This window comes from Rhineura floridana, chromosome 22 (assembly GCF_030035675.1).
Source record: "Rhineura floridana isolate rRhiFlo1 chromosome 22, rRhiFlo1.hap2, whole genome shotgun sequence".
NCBI lineage: Eukaryota > Metazoa > Chordata > Lepidosauria > Squamata > Rhineuridae > Rhineura > Rhineura floridana.
Window position 1 is genome coordinate 15,738,742 of NC_084501.1, and position 15,465 is coordinate 15,754,206.

At 44.9% G+C, this 15,465-nt stretch overlaps 2 long non-coding RNA genes across 2 annotated transcripts; both read left to right on the plus strand.

Moving 5' to 3' along the window:
• The first annotated feature begins 5,486 nt into the window (after positions 1–5,486).
• Positions 5,487–8,149, plus strand: LOC133374765 (uncharacterized). Its single transcript, XR_009759968.1, has 2 exons — positions 5,487–5,669; positions 7,524–8,149. It is a non-coding gene; the product is annotated as an uncharacterized LOC133374765 (long non-coding RNA).
• Positions 8,150–12,806: 4,657 nt separating this feature from the next.
• LOC133374722 (uncharacterized) lies at positions 12,807–15,076 on the plus strand. Its single transcript, XR_009759948.1, has 2 exons — positions 12,807–12,969; positions 14,344–15,076. It is a non-coding gene; the product is annotated as an uncharacterized LOC133374722 (long non-coding RNA).
• Positions 15,077–15,465: the final 389 nt, after the last annotated feature.

The window sequence follows — 15,465 nt, forward strand, 5'->3', positions numbered from 1 at the left end:
AAATCATGCCCTTAGAGACAGTACAGATGCAACCAGGTTCAAACTCTTGGTGCCTCCCTCCGAGGTGCCTCCCTTGGTTTTAGGATGATTTATCTCTCTAATAATTTCATGATGGTGTACTTGTTTCCTAATTTTGTCTTCACAGCATCCCAGTGAGGTAGAGAAAACAAAGTGAACGGACGTGGGTGTCCCCAGTCTATGTTATACATTTTAGCCATATAAATAGCTAGATGTATATTAGTGTTCCATATATTGATATATGGATATATAGATATATGATTAGTACATCCTAATCCAAAAGTTGGGGGTGTTTGCAACTAAGTCCCAGAGACAAGATAACCATTAATTTCATTGGGTCTACTTTTGCTAAGATTAACATTAGATGACAATCCTAAATCATATTGCTCCTTTCAGGGAACTATATGTAGCCAGAGTGGACAGCCTTAGACCCGGGTGTCCAATTGTAGTCCTCAAGGCCTCTCTGTGTGGCCATCAAGATTTTGCTCGGTTCAGAAATACAGAGAACCAAATTGAAGATTGGGGATGTGAGAGAATAAAAATGAACAGATCCTTCCATTCTTAATTTTCAGGTTCTACTAAAAATAAACATACATACATACATACATACATACATACATACAGGGATGGGTTATAATTTTGATTCAGTGTGCATTTCAAGCACTTGAGAACCGAATCACAGCCATCCTTCAAAATTCGCACTTATTCAAATTTTACAATGCAGTTCGCCAACCAACCAACCAATGTTTACCAAAATGCATGGATTAGGGGACAGTGTGTATAAAACTGAATATATGACAGGCATAAAAAGGTGTTCTATGATGGGAAATGGCTTGCAAAACTGTGTACATTAGTCAAAACTCTCTTGTGGAACGCCTCTCCCGCTATGAACCGACCCGGTCACTTCGCTCAGCATCTAAGGCCCTCCTCCGGGTACCAACCCATCAGGAAGCCCGGAGGACAGTTACTCGATCTAGGGCCTTTTTTGTAGTGGCCCCCGAACTTTGGAACAGCCTCCCCGAAGAAGTACGCCTGGCGCCGATGCTTCTATCTTTTCAGCGCCAGGTTAAGACCTGGCTATGTTCCCAGGCATTTTAAGCGTTTAATGTTATAATTTTAAATTCTTTTTGTTTGCTGTTTATTTATTGTGATATTCTGTATTTTAATCTTTTTGTACACCGCCCAGAGAGCTATTCGCTATGGGCGGTTTAAAAATGAAACAAATAAATAAAAAATATATAAAATGCTTTTTAAAGAGAAATTTGCACCAAAAAGCTGGAGAATTTTCATGAGGATTCTTTCAAAAAATCACCAATTGTTGCAGAAATGTAGAGAACTGAATTCAAGATTGGAAAAATGAGGAACTGAGAGAACTGATATCTTTCCATCCCCACTCTCAGCCTACCCTACCTCCTAGGGTTCTTGTGAGGATATAACCAGGAGGGGAAGAACTATGTTTGTATGTCACCTTGAGCTCCTTGGATGAAAAGTGGGATCGAAATCCAATAATGAATAAATGAATTTGTCATGAGTGAACTCTGCCCATTGCCTGCTCTGACCCAGAAATGTTTGTACTATGCTCAGTCGGTCTTCAAGATGCTACACTGATAAAGCTTTGGTTGTACAGCATGGAGATGTCCTACTTCTGGACATGCGAGGAGGGCATCTCTGTGCAGAGATGGATGATAGCATGTGGCAGGTGGCTTATTCATCCCACATCCAGGGCACATTCAGAAAGAAAGAAAAGGTGGGCAAGCAGTTTGATAGCTCAGAAAGGTTTTAGCTTGTCTGTGAAAGGAGAGGAGAGAAAGGGTTAACCCTCCTTTCACTTTGGAAAGCCTTCCATAACCAGGGCCTTCTCTGAGACCCTCTGTGGGTAGGGGCGAGAGAGGGAAATATCTGCCGCGTTCAGTTCTTCCCGTGTCTCATTTTTCCAAACTTAAATTTGGTTCGCTACTTTTGTGCAGCAATTTGTAAATTTTTATTTTTTTTAAAAAAAAATAACAATTTGTAAATTTTTATTTTTTTAAAAAAATAACTCATGAGAATTCTGCAGCATTTTCATGCAAATTTCTCATTAATAAAACTACATTTTTACACACAATGTCTTTTAATGTAATGCATTTTTGTATGCTGTTTTCACTCATTTTTGTGCACCCTTTCCCCCAAATAAGTGCATTTTTGTAAACGTTGTTTGGCAGATTGCATGACAGAATTCAAATAAGTGTGGATTTCAAAGCGTGGCTGTGTTTCAGTTCTCATGTTGCTTTGGAAAGGCTGAATTGGAAAATGTGGCTTTAAATGCAACTGAGTCACATTTCTCTCCCATCCCTAGGAGGAGCAGAGCAACACAGGCAATGTCCATATCTAATCTACAAAGAAATCTTAAAAAGACTAGGACTTCCTGTAGTTTTGCAGGAGCAGGGGACCTTTTGAGACCGAGAGCCACATTCCCTTCTGGAAAACCTTTTGGGGGCCACATCCCAGGAGTGGACAGAGTCAGATGCAAGTGTGCATGGAACCCAAATGCCAAATGTTACCTCCATGCAGTGTAGCTGCTAAGTCTAAACCATTGGTCTACACACACCACACCACCCGTCCCTGTCCTCCATCCAGGAAAGCAAGAGCCATAAGGAGAGGTCCATGACACATTCCATCCAGCTTGGCCAACTCTTCAAAAAAACAAAACTGCAAAGCATTCTAAAAAAACTGTTGACATCATTCCAGAAACAGTTAGCATTAAAACATTCTAAAAACAGTGACAGATAGAAACATTCTTCCATCCAGTGATCTCCTGGTTGCTGGGAACAATCTTCTTCAGCCATCAAATGCCTGGGCTCAACAGAAAGGTTTTCACATTTCTCCTAAAGCTAAATAATGGTGAAGACAGAAACACCTCACTGAGGAGGGCAGTCCACATATGGGGAGGCACCACTGAAAAAGCCTTGTCACAGCTGAACACCAAACAAAAACACCTCTCCTGATAGAAGAGACGCAGATGGTTGATACTGGGGAAGGTGTTCTTTTATGGACTTGGGTTACAAGCCATTTGGGGCTTTATATGTGAATATTAAGACCTTGAATTGGGTCCAGAAGCTCACTGGCAGCCAGTGCAGTCCTTTCACGACCAGTAACACATGGCCCCATCAGGTTATTCCAGTTACCAATCTTGCAGCTGTATTCTGCCATATCTAGAGCCTCTGGACCATCTTCAAGGGCAACCCTACATACAGCACATTATCTCAGCCATAGAGGAAATCACCTGAGCATGGGCAATTGAAGCCAGGCTATTCTGATCCAGGGCCATTCTTAGCTGGTGAATCAGCCTAAGCTGTGCATAAGCACTCCTAGCCACAGAAGCCACTGGAGTGACAATCTGGAATCCAAGAGTACTCCCAGATGATGAACCTGTTCTTTCGGGGGAGTACGAATCCTCCCAGAACAGGCCATACACCTAATGTCTGGGCATACGAAGCACTCGCCCACAGCACTTTTGATTTATCAGGATCCAGCCTCAGTTTATTGGACCGAATCCCTTGCATCACCACCTCCAGATGCTTGTTCAACAACTTCACAGCCTCTCCTGATTCACATGGAATGGAGATACAGATCTGTGTGTCGTCAGCATACTGATGACATCATGCTCCAAATCCCCGGATGACAACTCCCAATAGATACAAATATAAGTTAAATATCATAGGAGACAGAAGGAACTCTTGTGTGATCGCACAGCCCCAAACCCATGGACCCTAGCAGATGGAAAAACAATAATATAATACCTCCAACCTCTACCTCCTGGATTTCCTTGGCTATAGAGCCTTTTGACCAGAGCCACTGGGTACCGTGAGAGTTACAAAAGACTGGCATGTCCACTAAGGCCATAGAAAATTGGGAGCCCTCTCTACCCATCTCCACAGAGTCAGCAAACCCTTTCTCACCCTCCTCACTTTCGCTCCCTGTTCTCTTCTGCAGTGTGTCATCTCAGACATGCCCTTATCACCACCACCTTACCTCCACTTTTTCCTCTGTTCCTGCCACACCAAGCTTGGCTGGTCTTACCCAGCTCTTCCTGAGTTGAGTTATTGCACCCTAACCCCATATCTCCAACTACTGTTGATGATAACTTGGTTAGTTTCACCACCACCCATCTCTTGGCTGGCCTGCAGAGACCGTTCCAGCACTATTGCCATCCATTACTCTTTCCTAGCAGTGCTGGATGGTGGCTCCATGTCAGTGGGATGGTGGAATCTGCTTAGGTTTTAGCCCAAACTTTCATGAACTAAAACCCAGAGTAGATTCCACTGCCCTATTTGCATGGAGCCACCAGCCACCACTGCTTCTTGGTCACCTTTTCATTTCCTGTCCCTTTCTCAACCCTTCACCCACGATAGCTGCAAGTCATTGATTTTGAACTTCTCAGTGAATGAGTACCGGACCACACGCTGTGATCCTGGTTACAGTCGTGTCTCATTTTGAGGTTCTAGCTGACCAGCAGGCTCCAGGTATTGGCCACATCACCCTACTGCAGGGTCTGCATTATGTGCTGACCGTGTGACCAATATGACCCTATAATAGCATTGGGGTAATGTGCTGGCAACATCACCAAAGGGTTGGCCTCATAAACCTACAGGAGGTTTTGGGATGTGTTGCCCACGTAACCAAAGAATTGTCCATGTTACCCTACAATAGTGTCCAAGTTACAGTTTGTATCCAAGGAGACTCCTACTCAGGGTAAACCCAACAAAATTAATGAATATGATGAACTTTACATTCATTTCAGTTGGTCTGGTCTAAGCAGAACTTAGCTGGACTCAGTCCTATATGTTTGTTGCATAGTCTTGGCAATCAAACTTTACAGTGGCTTCTTGAGCCAACATTCGACTTGCCCTCCATTCTGATGCAGAGGGAAAATGCAAAGATGTTGTGCTGAATTCCAGAGGCAGGTCATATGCTCCTTTGGGTGACAGCTGACATGACACAACCCTCAGATGATGCACCGAACACAAAAACACCTCCATAAGCCTACCTATGCTGGAGGAGCATGAAGTTCTGATATCACATAGGAGGAGGGAAACCACAAAATTCAGGTAGAAAAGACATCCTAAGGCTTTTGAGGTGTTGATCTCATCTATTGGTCTCATTCCTATTGCCATGTACAAATGCTGCTCATGCTAATTACAAGCATTAGATTAAAAGGAATGACCGCTATCTGAGATGGAACAACCAACTAAAAAGGAATCATGTGCTGTTGAGCAACTATGCTGATATTCAGCCACATGGATCCCAGTGAGAAGGTCAGCTCCATTCTCTGTGATGTTCATATTCATAAAACCATCCTTTCCAAGTGCCATGCGGGATATGTGTGTGGTGTCACAATCACAGTCTGATGAGCATCAAATGCCACTAATTACATACCTTAGGAAATCACCTCCCAGTGTGAATAAAGGCAAGAGACATGGGATGGAGAGATGGATGGGGCAGCACATAGACATGTGCTTTGGCAGGCAATGAAGAATATGTCTGTTCATTTGTGGTTCCTCATTTCCCAGGGGAGGGTGCTTGGAGCTCTATAAAAAGGCCCTGTCTCTCTGAACTCTTCACTCACTGACTTGCATCTCCATCGTGCTTACAAGTTCTGACTGCTGCACAAGGTAAGTTAAATGGAACTGCTGGGAAATGGGAATTTAGCTCTTCCAGAAACCCAGTCCTGCCACTGCAGTAAGTGGTTGGAAATACTGGAACTACTTGCAGAACGAGATCCGTCAGGTTCTCCTTTTTTATGGCTTGATAGTGTTTTACTCCTTTTAGGAACATACAAAGCTGCCTTGAACTGATTCAGACCACTTGGTGTCTGCCTCAGTATTGTTGACACTCTCTCGCAGCAGCTGTCCAGGATCATAGACTCAGGGGTCTCTCCCAGCTCTAACAGGGATTGTACCTGTGACCTCCCCAATGCAAAGTAGCTGCTCTACCTCTGAGATATGGACATAGCACTAAATAGAAAGTAAGATCCCAGTCCTCACGGTTCTGAATAATGGGCTGATTTAAGCACGGGCATCCAAGGAATTTGCAGCCCTATATTTACAACCAAAATGTAAAATGTAAATGTACTGCCTTCAAGTCGATTCCGACTTATGGCAACCCTCTAAATAGGGTTTTCATGAGGCTGAGAGGCACTGACTGGCCCAAGGTCACCCAGTGAGCTTCATGGCTATGTGGGGATTCAAACCCTGGTCTCCCAGGTCATAGTCCAACACCTTAACCACTATACCACACTGGATTTACAACCAAATCCCTCCCCAAATGTTCTTCCGATGTTACGAGAATACTCAAATATTTTTTCTTTATGTTTTCCTAACACCAGATTTGGATATTCTGTTCATAGGGTTTTTGTGATAAGAGGTATTCAGAGATGGCTTACCATTGCCTTCCTCTGAGTTTGGATGCATCTTAGTCTGGTGTCTCAGCTTTGACCATTCCGCCTTGGGTGTCCCTGCTAGGAGTCTAGCCTCTTGGTCTAGGCTCCTGACAGCATTGCTCTCAGCTTCTTCAACACTCTCAAACCCCCTCACCACATTAAGGTGTGCATCCTAGAAGGGAATAGAAAAAGAGGAAGGCCAAACAAGAGATGGATTGATCCTATACAGGAAGCCACAGACATGAATTTACAAGATCTGAACAGGGTGGTTCACGACAGATGCTGTTGGAGATCTCTGATTAATAGGGTCTCCATAGGTCGTAGTTGACTTGAAAGCACATAACAACAATACCAGATATGTCTAATTGGCACTCAGGGCTGACATGGGGAACCTGTGGCTCTCCGGATGTTGCTCAGTGCCACTTCCCATCAGCCTCAGCCAACATGCTGTGTGGTCAGGGATGATGATGAGAGTTGTAATCTTGCAAAATGTATAAGGCCACAGGCTCCCCATTGCTGCTTTATATAGAACATAAAAGATCTCCTGTGGGATCAGACCAAAAGTTTATCTAATCCAGCATCTCAGTTTGAGGAATGACTGTCTGCAAAGACTACAACGACACAAGAAACCAGCATGACCAATGGTTAGGAATTGGAATGGAATTTTGGTTGTCTCAGTTTCTCTTTTTTCCATTCTCAAATTCAGTTCTCCACATTCACGCAGCAATTGGTGATTTTCCCCCACCCCGTTCTGGAGCTCTCATGGGGGCACCCTGGATTATGGCTGGTCCTGAGAAATCCAGATGTCTAGAGAGCTGAGGCCACACTCAGGCCTACAAATAGCTTCCTGCGCTGGGGGTGCAAGGCTCGCTTTAAAAAAATTACTAAGATGTATTTAAATATTAATCTCATCACAAAATATGTTTAAGTATCTATTTTATCCCGATCTGCCCATTTCAGAACACATTTTACCCTGACATATACATTTTTATGCAATTTGGTATGGTGTTGTGGAGCATTTTGAACAATGCATGGATGTGAATATTGTGTGGTTCAATTACAATAACTAATGATTTGCTTCCTTCAGCTTCACTACATCAAAATGTCCTGTTGTGGAAGCCACCGCTGCTCCCGGTGTGGCTGCTCGCCCTGCTGCTGCCACAGGAGGGCCTGCTGTTCCCGCTGTGGCTGCTCCCCCTGCTGCTGCCGCAGGACCACCTGCTGTTCCCGCTGTGGCTGCTCCCCCTGCTGCTGCCGCAGGACCACCTGCTGTTCCCGCTGTGGCTGCTCCCCCTGCTGCTGCCGCAGGGTCACCTACTGTTCCCAGTCATGCTCCTCTTCCCAGCAGTACAAGCGCTGAACATATTAGAAATTGCTAATGAGGATCTGGATGCAAATAACAGTATGCTAGTCCAGTACCCGGAAACAAAATCCTTCATGCTGGTTGCCACCTCAACACCCGGAATATTGAGATTAATGTCAACACACACACACATATTTATTGTGCTGATATTGCTGACTTAGATGCCACTTCTTCCTGCCTCCTTCATGAAATTGAAGATTCTTCTCTTCCACCCTACCTGAAAATCCCAGTGAAGGAGTCTTGGCTTTTTCGTGGCATTTATGGTGCTCCTATTTTCCCTTCAGTGTTTAGGATGTGATTGTCTCTTCCTAGTTCTGTATTAACTCTCCCAATTAAATTCTGGAATCATAGCCGTGCCTTGTATTGTTGGTTCATTCTGTGGGTCTTGTATCTCTTTCCTTGGGGGAAAAGGCCATAGCTCACTGGCAGAGCATTTGCTTTGCATACAGAAGGTCCCATGTTCAAACCCTGGCAATGTTCAATACGCAAGTGAATGTCTCCATACTGAAACCCTGGAGAGCAGCTGCCCATCACAGTCAACCATACTGAGCTAGATGGACCAGTGGTTTGACTCGGTACAAGGCAGCTTCTTACATTCTTATTCAAAAAAGGATTAGACTAATTCATGGAGGATAAAGATATCAGTGGCTACTAATTCTGATGGCTGTGTTGTCCCTTCGGTGTTGGAGGCAGTATGCTTCTGAATAGCAGTTGCTGAAACCTCAGGAGGTGGAGTTGCAGCTTCTAAGAGGCATCTGGCTAGCTACTGTGGGCCATGGGTCTAATTCAGCAGGTTCATCTTACGTTCTTACCAAAGATCTGTGAGTTTTCCACATTCAAGGAAAGGTGACTTGTGGCTATTTCAAATCATGCCCTTAGAGACAGTACAGATGCAACCAGGTTCAAACTCTTGGTGCCTCCCTCCGAGGTGCCTCCCTTGGCTTTAGGATGATTTATCTCTCTAATAATTTAAACAAATTTATGAAGGATAAAGATATCAGTGGCTACTAATTCTGATGGCTGTGTTGTCCCTTCAGTGTTGGAGGCAGTATGCTTCTGAATAGCAGTTGCTGAAACCTCAGGAGGTGGAGTTACAGCAATGCTCACCACTTGCGTTCTTCTAAGAGGCATCTGGCTAGCTACTGTGGGCCATGGGTCTAATTCAGCAGGTTCATCTTATGTTCTTACCAAAGATCTGTGAGTTTTCCACATTCAAGGAAAGGTGACTTGTGGCTATTTCAAATCATGCCCTTAGAGACAGTACAGATGCAACCAGGTTCAAACTCTTGGTGCCTCCCTCCGAGGTGTCTCCCTTGGTTTTAGGATGATTTATATCTCTAATAATATCATGATGGTGTACATGTTCCCTAATTTTGTCTTCACAGCATCCCAGTGAGGTAGAGAAAACAAGGGGAATGGATTTGGGTGTCCCTAGTCTATTTTAAAGGTTTTAGCCATATAGATAGTTTGATATATATCAATATACAATATATGTATATATAGCCTCAATGCTCCTGTTAGAGAATTGTATGTAGCCAGCGTGGACGACCTTAGATGCGGGTGTACAATTGCAGTCCTCAAGGCCTTCCTGTGTGACCCTCAAGATTCTCCTCTGTTTCAAAATACCAGAACCAAATTTAAGAAGAGAATCAAAATTAACAGATCCTTCCATTCTTAATCTGCAGGTTCTACTAAAAAAAGTAACCTTCACAGATGAAGCTCACTGAGTGACATTGGGCCATTCACTGTCTCTCAGCCAAGGATGGGTGATAATTTTGATTCAGTCTGCGTTTCAAGCACCTTCCGAAATAATATGAGAACCGAAAGATGGCCATCCTTCAAAATTCGCACTTATCTTAATTTTGCAGTGCAGTTTGCCAACCAACCAATGTTTACAAAAATGCATGTATTAGGGGAGATTGTGCATACAAATTGTTTATCCTGCCCTTTTTCTCAGTAGGAGCCCATACAGATGAATATATGACCTTCAGAAATGTATTATATGATGAAAAATAGCTCACAAAAATGAGCACATTAGTCAGAACTCCCTACAAAAAATGTTTTTGTTAGGAGAACTATGCACTAAACCACTGTAGAATTCTGAGGATTTCTTTAAATAATTGCAAATTGCTGTAGAAATGTGGATAACTGAATTTGAGATCGGAAAACTGAGAAACTGAGAGAACCGAAATTGACAGATCTTTCCATTTCCTGATCTTTTCTACTTTCATCCCAGCCTACCTCACAGGGTTGTTGTAGGGATAAAATATGGAGAAGAACCATGTTTGTATGTCACCTTGCATTCATTGTCTGAAAGGTGAGATAGAATTGAACTAACAAATAAATAAATTTGTCATGCTGGAAGGCTGCCCACTGCCTGCTATGACCCAGAAACATTAGTGCTATGCTCAGTCGGTCTTCAAGATGCTACAAGACTGATCAAGCTTTGGTTGTACAGCATGGAGATACCCTGCTTCTGGAAATGTGGGGGGGGAAGGAACACTTGGACTGGGACATTCCACTCAAAGAAGGACCCAGCAAAGGGACTGATGTTGAAGCTGCCACTGCCCTGGATGTTGATGGGTCACCTTCAGCAGCACCAGAAACCCTCCCTGGAGAGGCCACCAGAGCAGCCACTCACCCCTACGCCTGGCGAGGTGTCTCTGCCAGCACCCATGCCGCTGCCGGAGAGCTCTCCCCCCCTAGCGGGAGAGAACAGGACAGAAACCGAGGGCCCACCTTCACCCCAGTGCAGGAGGTGGGCAGCAAAACATTCAATAAACCCAACATTCATGCTCTTACACACACTCCTCCAACAGTGACTCGGGATACACGCAAGCAGGAAGCCCACCCAGCCCTACTTAAGGTGGGTGAGGGGGAAGGGTTACTTGCTGAGTCAACGACTTAATGCCACCAAGTTGTACCTAGTTAACTAGAGAGGGATGCTGAATTCTGAGTAAGGTGTAGGTAGCTTCGTGGAGCGCACTGAAGTGAAACTTTCTCTGACGACAATCAAAGAAACACTACAATTGTGTGTGAGTCTGAGTTCTTTGAGTCGGGCAGGACAGGCAGCCCCACATACAGTGTGTTACCGCAGTCTATAGAGGAAGTCCCCTGAGCATGGACAATTGAAGCCAGGCTATTCTGGTCCAGGGGCAGTCGTAGCTGGTGAATCAGCCTAAGCTGTGAATAAGCCCTCCTAGCCACAGAAGCCACTGGAGTGACAATCTAGGATCCAGTACTCCCAGACTATGAACCTGTACCTAGCAGATGTAAGAACAGTGCTATAGTACGTCATACTTCCTGGACTTCCTGGACTATAAAGCCTTTTGACCTGAGCCAGTGGGTACAGTGAGAGTTAGCATGTGCGCTAAGTTCATAAAAACTTGGGAGCCCTCTCTACACATCACCATTGAGCCAGCAAACCCTTTCTTGGCCACCTCACCTTCGCTCCCAGTTGTCTTCTGTGGTGTGTCATCTCAGCCAGGCTCTTGTCTGCATCTCCTTACCACCACTCTGCCCCTATGTTGCAGCCACTCCAGGCATGGCTGGTCTTACCCAGCTGTTCCTGAATCATGGCACCCTAAGACCCCTCTCTCCACTACCATTGGTGATAACTGGGATAGATTCGCCACCACCCATCCCTTGGCTGGCCTGCAGAGACCGTTACACCACTACTGCCATACATTTCTCTTTCTTAGCAGTGCTGGATGATGGCTCCATGTCAGTGGGATGGCGGAATCTGCTTGAGGTTATAGGCCAAACTTTCAGGGACTCAAACCCAGAGCAGATTCCACTGCCCCATTGGCATGGAGCCACCAGCCACCGCTGCTTCCTGGTCTCCTTGTCATTTCCTCCCTGTTTCTCTCTCTTGCTAGCTACAAGTCTTCACTTTTGAACTTCTCAGTGAATGAGCTGCTCCATCCCACTCTGTTATCCCACTCAAATCCAGGTCTCATTCTGAAGCTGGATCTGACCAGCTGGCTCTAGGTATTGGCCACATCAACCTACTGTAGGTTCTGGATTCTGTGCTGACCATGTGACCAATATGACCCTACAATAGGGCTCCTGCTGGGAGGAAAGGCGGGATATAAATCAAATAATAAATAAATAAAATAGCGTCAGGGAAGGGTTCTGACAACATCACCAAAGGGTTGGCCTCATAAACCTGCAGTAAGTTCTTGGTTGTGTTGCTCACATAACCAAAGAGTTGTCCATGTTACTCTACAATAGTGTCCAAGTTATCGTTTGTATCCAAGGTGACTCCTACTCAGAGTAGACCCAATGAAATTAATGGACACAATGAGCTTTTCATTCATTTCAGTGTGTCTACTCTAAGGAGAACTTAGTTGGATACAATCCCACGTCTTTGTTGTGTGGGTTCCTACTGGGAGAAAGGGTGGGATATAAATCTAATAATAATAATAATTTGACTTACCCTCCATTCGGATGCAGAGGGAAGATGCAAAGATGTTGTGCCGGATCCCAAAGGTAGGTCACATTCTCATTTTGGTGACATCTGACATAACACAACCCTCAGATGATGCCCTAAACATGTAAACACCTGCGTAAGCGTGGTATTACACAGGAGGAGGGAAACCACAAAATGGGAGAAGAGGCCTTCTGAGGTGTTGATCTCATCTATTGATCTCATTCCTACTGCCATATTAAAATGCTGCTAATTGCTAATTACAGTTAGATTAAAAGGAATCACCGCTATCTGAAGTGGAACAACCAACTAATCAGCAATCATGTTCTGTTGAGCAACTATTGAGATGTTCAGCCACAAGGATCCCAATGAGAAGGTCATTTCCATTCTTTGTGATGATCATTTTCATAAAACCATCCTTTCCAAGTGCCATCCGGGAGATATGTGTAATGTAGGAATTGCAGTGTGATGAGCATCAAATGCCACTAATTGAATATCTAAGGAAAATTGTTTCCCACTGGAAGCTATGTATGAAGACAAGAAACATGGGATGGAGAGATGGATGGTGCAGCACATAGACATGTGCTTTGGTAGGCAATGAAAAATGTGTCCGTTCATTTGTGGTTCCTCGTTTCCCAGGGGAGGGTGCTTGGAGCTCTATAAAAAGGCCCTGTGTCTCTTAGCTCTTCACTCATTGACTTGCATCTCCACCGAGCGCACAAGTTCTGACTGCTGCACAAGGTAAGTTACACGGAACTGCTGGGAAATGGGAATTTAGGTAGCACGAGAGCTCTTCCAGAAACCCAGTCCTGCCACTGCAGTTAGTGGTTGGAACTACTGGAACTACTTGCAGAACGAGATCCCTCAGGTTCTCCTTTCTGTGGCTTCATAGGGTTTTATTCCTTTTAGAATGTAGAATGATGCAAAGCTGCCTTGAACTGATTCAGACCACTTGCTGTCTGCCTCAGTATTGTCGCCACTGACTGGCAGCAGCTGTCCAGGATCATAGACTCAAGGGTCTCTCCAAGCTCTAACACAGATTGTACCTGTGACCTTCCCCACTATCTCATAGTGTAATTCCCCTAGATACCAAGGAAGACCCCAGTCCTCATGGTTCTGAATAATGGGCTGATTTAAGCAGGGGCATCAGAGGCTGCTTTGAACAAAGCCAGACCATTGGTCGATCTACCTTCGTCATGTCTACTTTGACTAGCAGCGGCTCTCCTGGGTTGGAGACAGGGGTCACTCCCAGCCCTACCTGGAGATGCTGGGGATGGAACCTTGGGCCATAAATTTAGAACCAAATCCATTCCCAAATGTCCTTCAGATGTCATGGAAATACTCAATTCCCCCCCCAAAAAATGTTTTCCTAATACATTCTCTAATTGGCACACAGGTCTGGGATGGGGAGCCTGTGGCCCTCCGGATGTTGCTGGACACACTTCCCATCAGCCTCAGCCAACATGCTCAGTGGTCGCAGTGATGATGGAGTTGTAATCTAGCAACTTCTGGAGGGCCACAGGCTCCCCATCACTGCTCTATACAGAGCATATAAGACCTCCTGCGGGATCAGAACAAATGTTCATCTAATCCGTCATTTCAGTTCCTGAAGTGGCCATCTGCAAAGTGTACAACAATACAAGAAACCAGCATGGCCAATGGTTAGGAATAGGGATGGTATTTTGGTTGTCTCAGTTTCTCATTTTTCCATTCTCAAATTCACTTCTCCACATTCATGCAGCAATTTGTGATTTCCCCCCACCCCCTTCTGGAGCTTTAATGGGATCACCAAGGATCATGGGTGGTCCTGAGAAATCCAGACAGTTCCAAATATCCAGAGAGATGGAGCCACACTCAACCCTACAAATGGCATCCTGCACTGGAGTGCAAGGCTTGCTTTAAAAGAAGAAGAAGAAAATATGTTTAAATATTAATTTCATCAAACAATACGTTTAACGATCTATTTTATCCCAATCTGCCCATTTTGGAATACACTGTATCCTAAAATACACATTTTTATGCAGTTTGGTATGGTGTTGTGGGGCATTTTGAACAATGCATGGTTGTGAATATTGGGTGGTTCGATTACAATAACTAATAATTTGCTTCCTTCAGCTTCACTACCTCAAAATGGCCAATGGGGAATGTCAGTCTTCCTGCTGTTCCAAGTGTGGCTGCTCCCCCTGTCGCTGCCAGAAGAGTGGTTGGTGTCCCACGTGTGGCCGTTTCCCCTGCTGCTGTGACAGGGTTACCTGCTGTTCCAAGTGTGGCCGTTCCCCCTGCTGCTGCCGCAGGGTTACCTGCTGTGCCCGCTGTGGCTGCTGTCCCTGCTCCTGCCGCAGGGGGATCTAATGTTCCTGGTGCGGCTGCTCCCCCTGCTGCTGCTGCTGCATCGTTCATTGCTGCTCCCCCTGTGGGTGCTCCCCCTGCTGCTGTGACCAGTCATGCTCCTCTTGCTATCAGTTCAAGTGCTGAGCATGTTAGAAATTGCTAATGAGTCTCTGGATGTAAATAACAGCATGCCGGTGCAGCACCTGGAAACAAAATCCTTCCTGCTCGTTGCCACCTCAACACCCGGAATATCAAGATTAATGTCAACGCACACACATATATTTAAACACCCACTGATTGCATTCTTGCGCTGATGTGGCTGAGTTAGATGCCACTTCTTCCTGCCTCCTTCATGACATTGGAGATTCTTCTCTTCCATCACACTTGAATATCCTAGTAATGGAGTCTTGGTTTGTTCATGGCATTTATGGTGCTCCTATTTTCCCTTTGGTGTTTGGGATGTGATTGTCTCTTCCTAGTTCTGTATTAACTTTCCCAATTAAATTCTGGAATCATGGCTGTGCCTTGTGTTGTTGGTTCATTCTGTGCTTCATAAATCTCTTTCCCTGGGGGAAAAGTCCACAGCTCACCGGCAGAGCAGTTGCTCTGCATGCCGATGATCCCATGTTCAATCCCTGGCAATGCTCAATACCCCAGTGAATGTCTCCATACTGAAACCCTGGAGAGCAGCTGCCCATCGCAGTCAACCATACTGAGCTAGATGGACCAGTGGTTTGACTCGGTACAAGGCAGCTTCTTACATTCTTATTCAAAAAAGGATTAAACAAATTCATGGAGGATAAAGCTATCAGTGGTTGCTAACTCTGATGGCTGTGTTGTCCACTGTTGGAGGTGGAATGCTTCTGAAGAGCAGTTGCTGGAAACCTCAGGAGGGGAGGGTTATAG